This window comes from Macrotis lagotis, chromosome 3 (assembly GCF_037893015.1).
Source record: "Macrotis lagotis isolate mMagLag1 chromosome 3, bilby.v1.9.chrom.fasta, whole genome shotgun sequence".
NCBI lineage: Eukaryota > Metazoa > Chordata > Mammalia > Peramelemorphia > Peramelidae > Macrotis > Macrotis lagotis.
The window spans coordinates 32764067-32778870 of record NC_133660.1 but is presented as its reverse complement, the minus strand read 5'-3'; positions in this window follow the sequence as shown (position 1 = coordinate 32778870).

Below are 14804 nucleotides of genomic sequence, written 5' to 3'. Positions count from 1 at the left end.
CTTTCCACAGAAATTTGTCTCCAAATGCATGGTTTATTAGCCAGACAAAGTATGAACTAAACTTCAAGTCAAGAAGAGAAAAGCAATTTATTATGTATATTATGTAGCAGGAATTGTGCCAAGATGAATGTGTTTGCAGATTCCAAGATATAGCATATCCTTTAGAGTTCAGTTAACAATAGGAGAAACAAATTTAATGGAGGATTGGAATGACCAAGGGAATATTTTCTGAGAATAAAAGAGATTTTTAATAAACCAGTATTTTGATTTTGGCCAAGACCTTTTGATTGCTCTGCTAAACTAAAAGGCCCAATTCAGTGGGAATTTTAGAAACTACCTGAAAATTATATTTACTATATGTTTAGAGCTTTATTTCCTAGGTCTGAGGCATTTTAAAAATGAAAAGAATTATTACATGTTATCCCTGTCTTAAAGGAACATAGGACATAAATGATTGCTGAGATATATGTGTGGAAAATCAGAATTGTAACTAGGCAGAGAAATGAGGGTTTTGTCTTGGGTGGAACTGGTGAGAGTGCTATCTCCTCGCTTACCTCTCAGTAAAAACTGTGATTTCAACTGGCTTGATATTTCTATATAGCCTTTGAGCATATAACCAAGACTCTCAGCCAATTGGAACTGACTTTCTGCCAACATCACCTCAGTTCTTTTGATGTTTTTCAAATGCACCATTAGTTGATCAAATTCTTTCCACACTGAGTTTTAGGTTTTTGTCAGAGTGAATCAGCCCAGATCAGAGAAAGGCAGGTCAAAGCTTTTCTGTTGATCAGCATTGAAACTGGCCTGTGAACAGCCATTTATTTCCAGCCTGAGTGAGATTGGGGAAGGTTCCCCCCACAAAAAAAACTTTGAATGATGTAAGTTCTTACATGATTATGAATATAAGGGCTTGGTATCTTACTACTTACATTAAGTGATGTGACGGCAATTGTTTAGACTTACCCTACCCTTACAGATGTGACACTGTTGATATCCATTCTGGTTGAAGTGTTTTTAAATACATTTATAAGCAAGAAGGTCAGCTAGGGGGTGCAATGGATAGAGCTCTGAGTCTCTTGTCACAAAGACCCCTCTTCCTGAATTCAAATCTGGCCTCAGACACTTAATAGTTTTGTATCCCTGTATAAGTCTCTGAATCTTGTTTGCCTCAGTTTCCTCATCTATAAAATGATCTAGAGAAGGAAGGCAAACTGTTCTAGTATCTTTGCCAAGAAAATTTCAAATGGGATCATAACTGACTGAAAATGAACACAACTGTACAACAACTCTCATTTCATTTTTTATTTCTTATTCCTTTGAGGTATGCTTGAATCTTTTTGTGATTTAGTAATTTACCTCTTTCCTCCAGGTTTTGATTATTTTAGTTTTGGAATTTGCATCCCTTTACCAATAGAATGTCTTCATTGTGTTCAGTGTCATGTCTTTATTCATATTAATGAACCCAGTCTCTGCTTTGGAACTTTGTTTTAAAGCTTTTCCATTTCTTGAGCTGTTGGTTGGGATGGTCAAGCCTTATTTGGTCTTGATCTCATTTGTACTGGATTCCTGTCACAGCTTCCACTTCTCCTTATATCAAATCACTTAAGAGTACTGGTGACATTCAAACTCCTCACTCTCTCATTGTACTGTGGGTTACATTGCACCAATCTTCAGTCCTTCCTTTCCTTTCCCAGTACCTTCTTCTCTACCTCCTAGCCTGCAGCATCTACAATAAGGTCTAGTGGCTTTCAGTCCTCCAGGACCTCTCTTGAGTTTCTTTGTTGGAGCACTCTGGGCTTCTGATTCCTCTCCCCTTGCCAGGGATAGAGTTCTCCAAGCTCTAAGGGCTCCTGAAGCAATCTGGTCTCCATGTGGTCTGCTCTCTGAAACTCATTCTGGTTTCTTTGGGAGGCTTCTTTCATTTCTCCTGAAAACTTTTGCCCATCTTCTTGTGTAATCCTGATCTTGATGAAGGGACTTTCTGTTGTTACTCTTTGGATTTATTATTTAAAGCCATTTTAAACTCTTGGCTGGAGTATGTATTACTTGAGTAGATGAGTTCCTCTGTGATCATCATGCTGTAATAACTGAGCTAATTTTCAGGATCTGCCCTTTTCTCCCAGCTATGTCTTTGTTCATGGTGTTCTGTATATATGGTACCATTTCATTATTGCCTATAGAAAGTCTAGTTCTCTCTCAAATATGCTTTCTTCCTAAGACCTACCTGTCTTTTAAATTTCTTTCCTCAAATTGTTGGATGTTTATATTCCACTGAAATAATAAAAGTTCACTTGTTGTAAAGGATAGACTAGATTTAGAGTGAGAATGACTATTTGAATTTGCATAGCACTTTCAAAAATGAAAGAAGCTTCTCAATATGATTTCATTTGATCCTCACAACTCTCTTGTAGCTGATGTTACTATCCCTAATTTATAGAGGTAGATAATGAGGTTTAAATGAGTTGTCCAGATACCTCTGAACTAGGAGTTCAATTTGGGTCTTCCTGTTTCCCTTTCAAATACTCCACTTACCTCAAATCCTGACACTCCCTGGGTGATTCTGGGAAAATCACATAATCACTTTAAGCAATTTTTTTTCCTTCTGTATCAAAAGGGTGTGTGGAACCAATGTTTTCTCTAATCTTGTCCATTTTCAGTCCTAATCCAATGTGTTACCTTTCTATCTTACAATATTTATGTGAGAAAGATCCCAGATTAATGATTCACTCCATTTGACTATATTGGCAACCAACATACCAAAGACCTAGCAATTAATGATAATGCAGCATAGTTTCTCTCCTCTCCCAAACCCACCAATACCACCACAGTTGAATTAGGATGTGTCCTAACTAGGGAATCTAAGTGGAGGGAATGGAAAAGATGAATTATTTTTTGGGCAAGAAAATTTATGTTAGGAGTTAAATAACTTGTAACAAAAGTATAATTACAGAGTATGGTGTCTGTATTCAGAGTACAAGCAAAACACTTACAGACATGTAAACAAACACAATTTTTTCCCAAGAGCAATGTGAGCAAAAGTTTAGTATTTTTATTTTTTAAAATAACTCAGTAAATCAGCATTTCTCACTCAGTAGATTTGCTATCCCTGAATCTTTGGGCATTTTTTGATGTTCCAGATGTTTCCTAGTTTTTCTGATCCTCTGAAGCTTCCAAAAAGCTCTCCAAGTTAATAATTCCCAGGAGTGAGGGAAGTCTAGAAAGAACCAACCTTGATGACAGTCTCTTTTTGATATCTCTCCTGCTGGAGAACAGGCACTTGGTAATTGTGGAGCCTTTGACTCTGCCTCAATCTAGAACTTTCTCCTTGAGCCAATCCGACAGATATGGAAACCTTAAAGCTACCAAGGGGTTAATGGTTTGGCCAGTGTTTAGTGCTGGTGATTAGTTAGACTTTGCTTTGTTCTGAGCTTTAATGGACAATCCCAAACTTTGAGAATGTTTGGCATTGAACTATTATAGTGAGAAAGTTAAAAGTGGAGTCCTTTTAATTGAATTCTTCTGTAAATTGATGATTTTTGTCATGGAATACCAGGTCTGCTACTTATTAAATGAATCCAGAACAACAAGACATGGGACCAGTAGAGTAAACCATTTTCAGGGTCACGATCAGGGCCATGATCAGGGCTTCTTGAATACAAGCCAAGAACTATAAACAGTTCACAAAGCATGTGGGTGTGGGAGCCATCTGTTTATGGGGAAGAAACCCTGGGATACTGATGGAGAGGTTGCTGGGGAGAAGCTCACTAACCCAGTATTTGGTAGCTTTTTATTTTAACTAATCTCTCCTGCTAAAGAAACTGCTTGCATTTTGCTGAAGGACCATAAGTATTGTTGCACCTCTAAATCTGTCATCTTTTAATTTTGGTTAACTTCTCACCCTCATCTGGAGAGTGAACACAGGTTGCCTTGCGCTAGTTGTACTACCTTTCTTTTGATTTTAGACTATAGGGTTATGTCAACAAATTGATCTTTTTTGGATGATGCCTTAGGTTGGTTATCTTCTCTGGGGTAGGTGGCTCATGTTTCATAATACAGTTGAAATATCCCAGTTGTTTCTAGGATTAATTTAATCTTGTTAGATTTCTTATGTTCCTTTTTGGCTATTGAATCTCCTTATTAAAGTCATCCAGGCAGATTGATTCATATTCTGGAGATATTAGTGATTTCATGACATTCTTCTGGAAGGGACTCCTTCATGGACTTTCTTGCAATTGACCCAGGGCTTTAGGATTGCCACCAGCTGCTTAGCATGTATAGAAGGGATCTGGTGCTTCTTCAACACTATTCAGTGACCTGGAAAAAATGAGTTAGGTATGATCCTTACGTTTGTTAATGAAAAAAGAATATATTCAGGACCACTTATTCATTTGTACCAGAGAGCAAGGGTTTTCAGAGAAAGTAATTTCTGAAGATTGAATCTCATTTTTCTCTTTGATAAATGATGCTCCTAAAGGTTAGGAAATGAGCTCTTTGTTCTGGAGTTGCTCACACTATGTGTGCTGGATTTTGCTTTATTTATCTTTACTGTTTGGATTCTGAATTGTTCTTGCCTTCTGCAAACAGCAAAAAGCAATGAATCAATTAAGTTCCAACTGTACCAGGTACTCCAATGAGACCTCAAGAAACTTCTACCTGGAGAAGTAAAATACGTTTTAATCTCCTCTGATCACAAATGTTTTTTACCAGATAAATGGTTGAGATGAGTAATTTAAAACTCTACACATATTAAAATCACCAAACTAAGGAGAATAAACCACCTAGGGAAAAAGTCACATATTCTGTTCAGTAGAGTGCTTTCAATCATCTTTGGGTTCTAATAGCCTCTTTTTTTTCATGGAATGATTGAATTTTAGTCTTTGTCTATCCATTATAAGAGGTAATAAATCAATATTGATTGAATGAGTACATGATCAAGAGTCATACAGGATGGTAAAGTGTGTGTGGAGAGTGATCTGCACTTTTGGAGGGAATATCCATAGTCTTCCAATGCAGTAATGGCAAAGTAACTCCACTATGAATCTGCAGTCACCTCGTATTTAGCTTGTGTTTGACTAAAACCCATTGGGTTTTTTTTAGCAAATGTGTTTGTTTTATTTTTTTTTATTAAAGATATTACTTGAGTTTTACAATTTTCTCCCAATCTTGCTTCCCTCCCCCACCCCCACCCCACAGATAGCACTCCGTCAGTCTTTACTTTGTTTCCATGTTGTACCTTGATCCAAATTGGGTGTGATGAGAGAGAAATCATATCCTTAAAGAGAACCGAATTCTCAGAGATAACCAGATCAGACAACAAGATATCTGGTTGTTTTTTTTTTCAAAATTAAAGGGAATAGTCCTTGTACTTTGTTCAAACTCCACAGCTCCTTATCTGGATACAGATGGTACTCTCCTTTGCAGACAGCCCAAAACTGTTCCCAATTGTTGCACTGATGGAATGAGCAAGTCCTTCAAGGTTGAACATCACTCCCATGTTGCTGTTAGGGTGTACAGTGTTTTTCTGGTTCTGCTCATCTCACTCAGCATCAGTTCATGCAAATCCCTCCAGGTTTCCCTGAAATCCCGTCCCTCCTGGTTTCTAATAGAACAATAATGTTCCATGACATACATATATCACAGTTTGCTAAGCCATTCCCCAATTGAAGGACATTTACTGGTTTTCCAATTCTTTGCCACCACAAACAGGGCTGCTATAAATATTTTTGTACAAGTAATGTTTTTACCCTTTTTCCTCATCTTTTCAGGGTATAGACCCAGTAGTGGTATTGCTGGGTCAAAGGGTATGCACATTTTTGTTGCCCTTTGGGCATAGTTCCAAATAGCTCTCCAGAAGGGTTGGATGAGTTCACAGCTCCACCAACAGTGTAATAGTGTCCCAGATTTCCCACATCCCTTCCAACAATGATCATTATCCTTCCTGGTCATACTGGCCAATCTGAGAGGTGTGAGGTGGTACTTCAGAGAAGCTTTAATTTGCATTTCTTTAATAATTAATGATTTAGAGCATTTTTCATATGGCTATGGATTGCTTTGATCTCCCCATCTGTAAATTGCCTTTGCATATCCTTTGACCATTTGTCAATTGGGGAATGGCTTTTTGTTTTAAAAATATGACTCAGTTCTCTGTATATTTTAGAAATGAGTCCTTTGTCAGAATCATTAATTGCAAAGATTGTTTCCCAATTTACTACTTTTCTTTTGATCTTCATTACATTGGTTTTATCTGTGCAAAAGCTTTTTTAATTTAATGTAATTGAAATCATCTAATTGGTTTTCAGTGATGTTCTCCAACTCTTCCTTAGTCATAAACTGTTCCCCTTTCCATAGATCTGACAGGTAGACTAGTCCTTGATCCTCTAATTTGTTTATAGTATTGTTTTTTATGTCTATGTCCTGTAACCATTTGGATCTTATCTTGGTAAAGGGTGTGAGGTGTTGGTCTAATCTAAATTTCTTCCATACTAACTTCCAATTATCCCAGCAGTTTTTTATCAAAGAGGGAGTTTTTATCCCAGTGGCCAGACTCTTTGGGTTTATCAAACAGCAGATTACTATACTCCTCTCCTGCTTTTACACCTAGTCTATTCCACTGGTCCACCACTCTATTTCTTAGCCAATACCAAACAGTTTTGATGACTGATGCTTTATAATATAATTTTAGATTGGGTAGTGCTAAGCCACCTTCGTTTGCATTTTTTTTCATTAAGCTTCTGGCAATCCTTGACTTTTTATTTCTCCATATGAATTTACTTACAATTTTTTCTAACTCATTAAAGTAATTTTTTGGAATTTTGATTGGTAGGGCACTAAACAGATAGTTTAGTTTTGGTAGAATTGTCATTTTTATTACATTAGCTCTCCCTATCCATGAGCAGTTGATATTTGCCCAGTTATTTAAATCTGATTTAATTTATGTGAGAAGTGCTTTATAATTGTTTTCAAAAAGATTCTGAGTCTGTCTTGGCAAATAGACTCCCAAATATTTTACGCTGTCTGAGGTTACTTTGAATGGGATTTCTCTTTCTAGCTCTTCCTGCTGTTTCTTGCTAGACACATATAGAAAAGTTGAGGATTTATGGGGGTTTATTTTATAACCTGCAACTTTGCTAAAATTGCTAATTGTTTCCAGTAGGTTTTTAGATGATTTCTTGGAATTCTCTAGGTAGACCATCATGTCATCTGTGAAGAGTGAGAGTTTTGTCTCTTCCTTCCCAATTCTAATTCCTTCAATTTCTTTTCCTTCTCTAATTGCTGATGCTAACATTTCTAATACAATATTGAATAGTAGTGGTGATAATGGGCACCCTTGTTTGACTCCTGATCTTATTGGGAATGCCTCTAGCCTCTCCCCATTGAATATAATGCTTGTTGATGGTTTCAGATAGATACTGCTAATTATTTTAAGGAACAGTCCATTTATTCCTACACTCTCTAGTGTTTTTAATAGGAATGGATGCTGTATTTTGTCAAAAGCTTTTTCAGCATCTATTGATATGATCATATGATTTCTGATAGGTTTGTTGTTGATATAATTGAGTATACTAACAGTTTTCCTAATATTGAACCAACCCTGCATTCCTGGAATAAATCCTACTTGATCATAATGTATTATCCTAGTGATGACTTGTTGTAGTCATTTTGCTAAGATTTTATTTAGGATTTTTGCATCTATATTCATCAGGGAAATAGGTCTATAATTTTCTTTCTCCATTTTAACTCTTCCTGGTTTAGGTAACAGTACCATATTGGTTTCGTAGAAAGAGTTAGGCGGAGTTCCATCTTTTCCTATTTTTCCAAAGAGTTTATATAGGATTGGAACCAATTGTTCCTTAAATGTTGGGGAATTCACTTGTGAATCTATCAGGCCCTGGAGATTTTTTTTTTAGGGAGTTCAATAATGGCTTGTTGAATTTCTTTTTCTGAGATAGGGTTGTTTAGGTATTTGATCTCTTCTTCATTTAACCTGGGCAACTTATATTTTTGTAAATATTCATCCATTTCGCTTAGATTATCAAATTTATTGGCATAGAGTTGGGCAAAATAATTTCAAATTATTACTTTAATTTCCTCCTCATTTGTGGTGAGTTCACCTTTTTCATTTATAATACTAGCAATTTGGTTTTCTTCTTGCTTTTTTTAAATCAAATTAACCAGAGGTTTATCAATTTTATTGGTTTTTTCATAATACCAACTTTTCATTTTATTGATTAATTCAATAAGCTTTTTGCTTTTGCTTTTATTAATTTCTCTTTTAATTTTTAGAATTTCTAATTTTGTATTTGATTGGGGATTTTTGATTTGTTCTTTCTCTAATTTTTTTAGCTGCATGTTTAGTTCATTGATTTCCTCTTTCTCCAATTTATTCATATAAGCATTTAGAGCTATAATATATCCCCTGAGAGTTGCTTTGAATGAATCCCATAGGTTTTGGTATGTTGTTTCATTATTATCATTATCTAGGATAAAATGGTTAATTCTTTCTATAATTTGTTTTTTGGCCCACTCATTTTTTAAAATGAGGTTATTCAGTTTCCAATTTGGTCTGGGTCTATATCTCCTTGGCCCAGTATTGCATATGACTTTTATTGCATTGTGATCTGAGAAAGATGTATTCACTATTTCTGCTTTTCTGCAGTTGATCATTAGGTTTTTATGTCCTATTACATGGTTAATTTTTGTATACGTTCCATGTACTGCAGAGAAAAAGGTATATTCCTTTCTATCCCCATTCAGTTTCCTCCATAAGTCTACCATATCTAATTTTTCTAACTATTTACCTCCCTAATTTCTTTCTTGTTTGTTTTATGATTTGATTTATCTAGATCTCATAGCGGGAGGTTGAGGTCTCCTACTAGTAGAGTTTTGCTGTCTATGTCTTCCTGTAATTCTTTCAGCTTCTCCTCTAAGAATTTGGGTGCTGTCCCACTGGGTGCATATACATTCAATACTGAAATGACTTTATTGTCTATGGTACCTTTTAGGAGGATAAAGTTTCCTTCCTTATCTCTTTTAATGCTATCTATTTTTCCTGCTGCTTTGTCTGAGATAAGGATTGCTACCCCTGCTTTTTTTACTTCAGCTGAAGCAAAATATATTTTGCTCCAACCTTTTACCTTTACTCCATATGCATCTCTCTGCTTCAAATGAGTTTCTTGTAAGCAGCATATTGTAGGATTCTGGTTTTTAATCCACTCTGCTATTTGCTTACGTTTTATGGGAGAGTTCATCCCATTCACATTCAAGGTTATGCTTACTAATTCTTTATTGCCCTCTGTGATATCTTCCCTCTGTTTGTACTTTTCCCCCTTTCCCCCCTTTTATCCATATTCCCCAGTATTTTGTTTTTGAATACCACCCCCTTCAGTATGTTTGTCCTCCTATATCACACCCTCCCCTTTCTTTCCCCTTTCCCTTTTCCCTTCCCTTCCTTTTGTTATTTACCCTTATTTCCCCCACTCCCCTTCCCTTTCTCCGTCCCCCCTCCCTTTTTCCCCTTTTAATACTTGAAAGGTTAGATGTTTTATAAGTTAACCTAGTATATGTAGGTTGACTTTAAGCCAAGTCTGATGAGAAGAAGATTCAGGTGTTTCTCCTCTGCTCTCTTCTTCCCCTCTATTACCATAGGTTTTTTGTACCTCTTAGTGTAATGAAATTTGTCCCATTCAATCCCCTCCCTCCTCCTGTCTCTTTCCTGTACCCCTTTTTAGGGAGGTAGTGTATTTTTTTAGATCATTCTATCTAGGTCATAGAAAATTCTGAGTGTCTGTCCCTTCTAGTTCAGTATATCCTATTGGATAGAGTCAAAATTCCTGAGAGTTATTAGAGTCTTTCTCCCAAGTGGGGTTAAAGCCAGTTACATCCCATTAGGTAGCAGTCTCATGGATAGGTCATGGATGTCCATCATTTCTGGCTAGGTGTATTCTCTCTGTTAGAGTTACATTCCTCAGGATTTATGAGAGTCTCTTCCCCGCCCCCATGCTGGAATATAGCCAGTTTCAACTTACTGGATTGCATTTTTTTCCTTTTACTGCCCCCCCTTTTTTTTTTTTACCTTTTCATGTGTCTCTTGAACCTCCTGTTTGATATCCAAATTTTCTTTTCAGCTCTGGACTTTTCATCAGAAATTTTTGGAACTCTTCCATTTTGTTAAATGTCCATCTTTTTCCCTGGAAGAGAAGGCTCAGCTTTGCAGGAAAGTAGATTCTTGGCTGCATTCCAAGCTCCCATGCTCTTCGAAATATCTCGTTCCAGGCCCTTCGATCCCTTAAAGTTGATGCAGCCAGGTCCTGCGTGATCCTTACTGTGGCTCCTTGATATTTAAATTGCTTCTTTCTGGCTGCTTGCAGGATTTTCTCTTTTATCTGATAGTTCTGCAGTTTGGCCACAACATTCCTTGGTGTTTTCAATTTAGGATCTTTTTCTTGTGGGGATCGATGTACTCTTTCAATAACTACTTTGCCCTCCAATTCCATGATATCAGGGCAGTTTTCCATCACTAGATCCTGTAATATTAAGTCCAGGCTTTTTTTTCTCTTCAATGTTTTCAGGAAGTCCTATAATTTTCAGGTTGCCCCTCCTCGATCTATTCTTGAGGTCAGTAGTTTTGTTGATGAGGTATTTTACATTTGCTTCTATTTTTTCTATTTTTTGATTTTGTTTAACTGACTTGCTGTCTCATGGAGTCATTAGTTTCTGTAGACTCTTCTTTTTTTGGGGGAGGAGTTTTCTTCATTAACCTTTTGCAACTCCTTTTCCAATTGGTCAATTCTACTTTGGAAAGAGCTTTCCATTTGACCAGTTGAGGTTTTGAGAGAATTAATTTCTTTTTGCATTTGCTCATTTGAGGATCTGAGAGATTTATTCTCCTTTTGTGTTTGTCCAATTGTACTTTCTAAGGTTTTTTTTTTCTTGTTGCAATGTATTAATTGTCTCTCCCAAATTTTTAAGCTCCTTCCTTATTTCTTCAAGGAAGTCTTTCTGTGCTGGAGACCAGATTGTCCTCAGAGGTTCCAAGTCTCTCTGAGTTGGGGTCTTTCCCTTCCAGGAATTTTTCTATGGATCCACCTTTTCGCTGACCCTTCTTCATTATGCTAAGACCTTGAGTTGGGGGGGGGGGGCTGGTTCCCCTGGGCTTGGGATCGCTAAAGGCTCTACTGATTGCAGTTTCTCTGGCTGGCCAGTAGGAGGTGCTGGTTGCTCTCTCTGGAGTGTCTGTGATCCTGGTTGGGAGGCCTTCTCCCTTTGCTTGAGGGAGGGAATTGGAGCTATTGAATTCTTTTGCCTTCAATCAATGGTGGGCTTTACCCTGGCCCGAGGTCATTCCTCAGCTGGGGTGGTTCTTCTGCTCACACACCTGGGCCTGAGGCAGAATTAGTTTGCATTTGTTTGGGAGGAGGCCTCAGTGCAATGGAGGCGTGGGCTCAGAGTTTCTCAGACCCGAGGAGCCCAGGGATGGTGTCTGCAGCTCTCCTGCACCAGACCTCTCCCCGCAGCCCCTTCCCCAAGCTCCAGGGGGACAGCACCAACACCAGTGCCTCTGCTTCCCCGCGGACCCAAGCCCCCCTCGTACAGCCCCACCGCTGATCCAGCAGGTCCAGCTCTTGGGCCCTCAGACTCCTGGTTCCAATTCAGCTGTCAATCTGGCTGATCCCAGGCTGATCTTCCCTTGGAGCCCAGACTCACCCCCGGGTACTCAGCCAAGGCTGCTGCGGGAAACAAATCCTGAGGTAGATTTTCCTCTTCTGGCTTTTCTTTCTGGGTTTCCTGGTTCGGAATTCTTTTAAGAGTTTTGTTTCATGTGATAGATGGGGAAGAGATCAGGAGACTTTAGCACTGTGCCTGTCTTCTCTCCACCATCTTGCCCAGAAGTCCCACAAATGTGTTTTTAAGCCATTTCCTTCAATGTGCCACTCTTCCTTATTTCTGGTTTCCCCTGTCTTTCTTCTTTCTTGAATTTTAATAGTTATTCAAACCACTGTTTTGAGTTTAAATGTTTGGATTATTATCATTCTCATTATTTTCATGCCAAACTGAAAACCCCTGAGTAACTGGTTTGATTTAAATGTAAAATAGTATGTAAAGTACTGATCCTTATTGAGTCTTTGTTTTTTTTTATTTTTTGGTTTGCTTGTTCTTTTCATTTTTGCAGGGTAATGGAGTTAAGTGACTTGCCCAAGGTCACACAACTAGGTAATTATTAAGTGTCTGAGCCCAGATTTAAACTCAGGTCCTCCTGACTCCAGGGCTGGTGTTCTCTCTACTGTGCCACCTAGCTGCACCCCCCCCTTTTATTTTTTTAAAATTTCACATCAAGGTTCATTTTTTGAGGGAGATATAATAGGCTTAGAAACTTAGTATATAGTAAGAGTCTTAGTGTCTGAGGCCACCTTGAACTCAGGTTCCTGACTCTAAGTCCAGTACTTTATCCACCAAACCACCAACCTGTCCCCATGCTTACTTTCATGGAAAGTTTTTGCACTATTGAAACAAATTGGTGATTGGTGATTTACCAGAGTTGGACCCAGAATTCATTTACCAGAGTTGGACCCAGAATTCATTCCATCAGGTTCTTGAGAGGAAATCCCAATTTCAGAATCATCCTCCTTTATAGAAGCACCTAGAGATGGGTTCAAATAGTCAGAGGCAAATGGAATTCCAATTTCAGAAGGCAAGTTGTCAGGAGAAATTGGTTGAGGGGCAACTGCACAAAGATTTGAATCATTTCCTTATGTCAAATCATTTAAGAATACTGTCAACATTCAAACTTCTCACTCTTCCATTGTATTGGGGTTGGATTACATCAACTCTCAGGCCTTCCTTTCCTTCCTCACCCTCTTCTCCACCACCTTTCTCCCCTACCATTTAGACTCAAAACCAAATGCCTTTAAGCCCTCTAGTAGTCTTCAGTGAGTTTCTTTCTTTGTCAGAGTACTCTAGGCTTCTGCCTCTGGTCCCCTCCCCAGGAAGAGAGTAGTCCAGGTTTTACAGCTCCTAAAGGATCTCTGTCTGAGTGTGGGCAGTCATTTGGCCTGCTCTCTTGAATTTACCCTGGTTTTCTTGGAGGGCTCCTCTCCTACTACCTGTAGGCTTTTGGCATCTTGTGTAATCCTGAATTAGATGAAGGGATTTTCTGTTGTTAATCTTTGAATTTATTATTTAATGTCATTTTGAACTCTTGGTTGGAATATACAGCACATGGCAGAGTTGGGTTCTTCTATGATGATCATGATATATTAATTGGTTTGATTTCCAGGATCTGCCATTTTCTACCAAATGTATCTTTGTTTATGTGGGAACCATTTAATTATCACCTAAAGAGAGACTTTGAACTCTTCCTGATTCTGTTCAAATGTTGTTTCCTTCCTAAGATCTACCTGTATTTTAAACTTCTTCCCCAAAATTGTTCTGAGCTTCTAGTCCACTAACATAATAAGAGGCCATTTGGCATAATGGAAAGACTAAATTTAGCAGAACAGTTCATTCAGATTTACATAGAACTTTAAGAAATCAAAGTTGCTTCTCAATTTGCTCTCATTCAATCCTCACAAACAGTCTTGTTGCTGATATTACTATTCCTAATTTATAGAGGAGGATAATGAAGTTTAAATGAGTTGCCCAAGGTCACATAGCTCATAAATCTCTGAGGTGGGAATCCCATTTGGGTTTTCCTTTTTCCCTTTCCAAAACGCTATCCACTTTGTCAGCCAGTTAGCTCAAATCCTGTTTGTGTTATTTACTCCATGTGTGACTCTAACCAAATCACTAAATCACTTTGAGGATTTCTTTCCTTTTGTGTCAAGTGGATGTGTGGAACCAATGATTTCTTAAATCTCTTCCAGTTTTCAATCCATGATCCAAAGTTTTACTTTGTTATCTTACAATATTTGTGCAAGGAAATATCTTGAGTTAATGATTCACTCCCTTTGACAATGTAGGCAACCAACATACTAAAGGTCTAATATTTAATTAATGATAGTGTAGCGTTGCTTCTCCCTACTCCCATTCCCATCACTACCACCACATTTGAATTAAAAAACTTGCCTAACTAGGGAATCTAAGCCCCATGTGGAGGAAATGGACAAAGATGAGTAATTTTTTGTACAAGAAAATTTATGCCTGGAGTTAGATGTCTTGCAACAATAGTATAATTACAGAACTTGGTGTCTGTATTTCAAACTACAAGCAAAACACACATTTGTAATCAAACACCATCTTTTCCCTAAGGGAAATGTGAGCAAAATAGTTAAGTGATTTTATTTTTTATTTTCATTTTTTTCTCAAATTTTTATTTTTTAAACTTTAATACAAAATAAGTGGAAAATATTGTCATGTGAACACTAAAAGAGGATTCCTAATTTAAAGCAAAAAATTTCTATTTCAAGTAAGCATATATAATAAATATAACAAATTGCATTCCGAATTTCCATCTTTACTTCCTTGTGGATTTTCTTGTGTTCTTTGCTGTGTGGTGTTTAATTTTTCCTCTCCCTCAGGTTCCAATTAAACATGGATATATGCATACATATGCATAGATATACACACACAAATTTATATACACTCAAATACATATATATACACATATACATTATATGCACATATATATACATAGATTGAGAAATACATTCATAGATTTTTAGATATATGTTTTCTTTGTATCTCTCATTTTTATAGCATTTTCTGATACAACCCCTCCTCACTCCTCTACTCTATTAGATACCTTCCCCTCCTATTCCTTAACCTACTCCCTCTTCCAAGAATCCTTCTTACACATTGTTGTATACCTC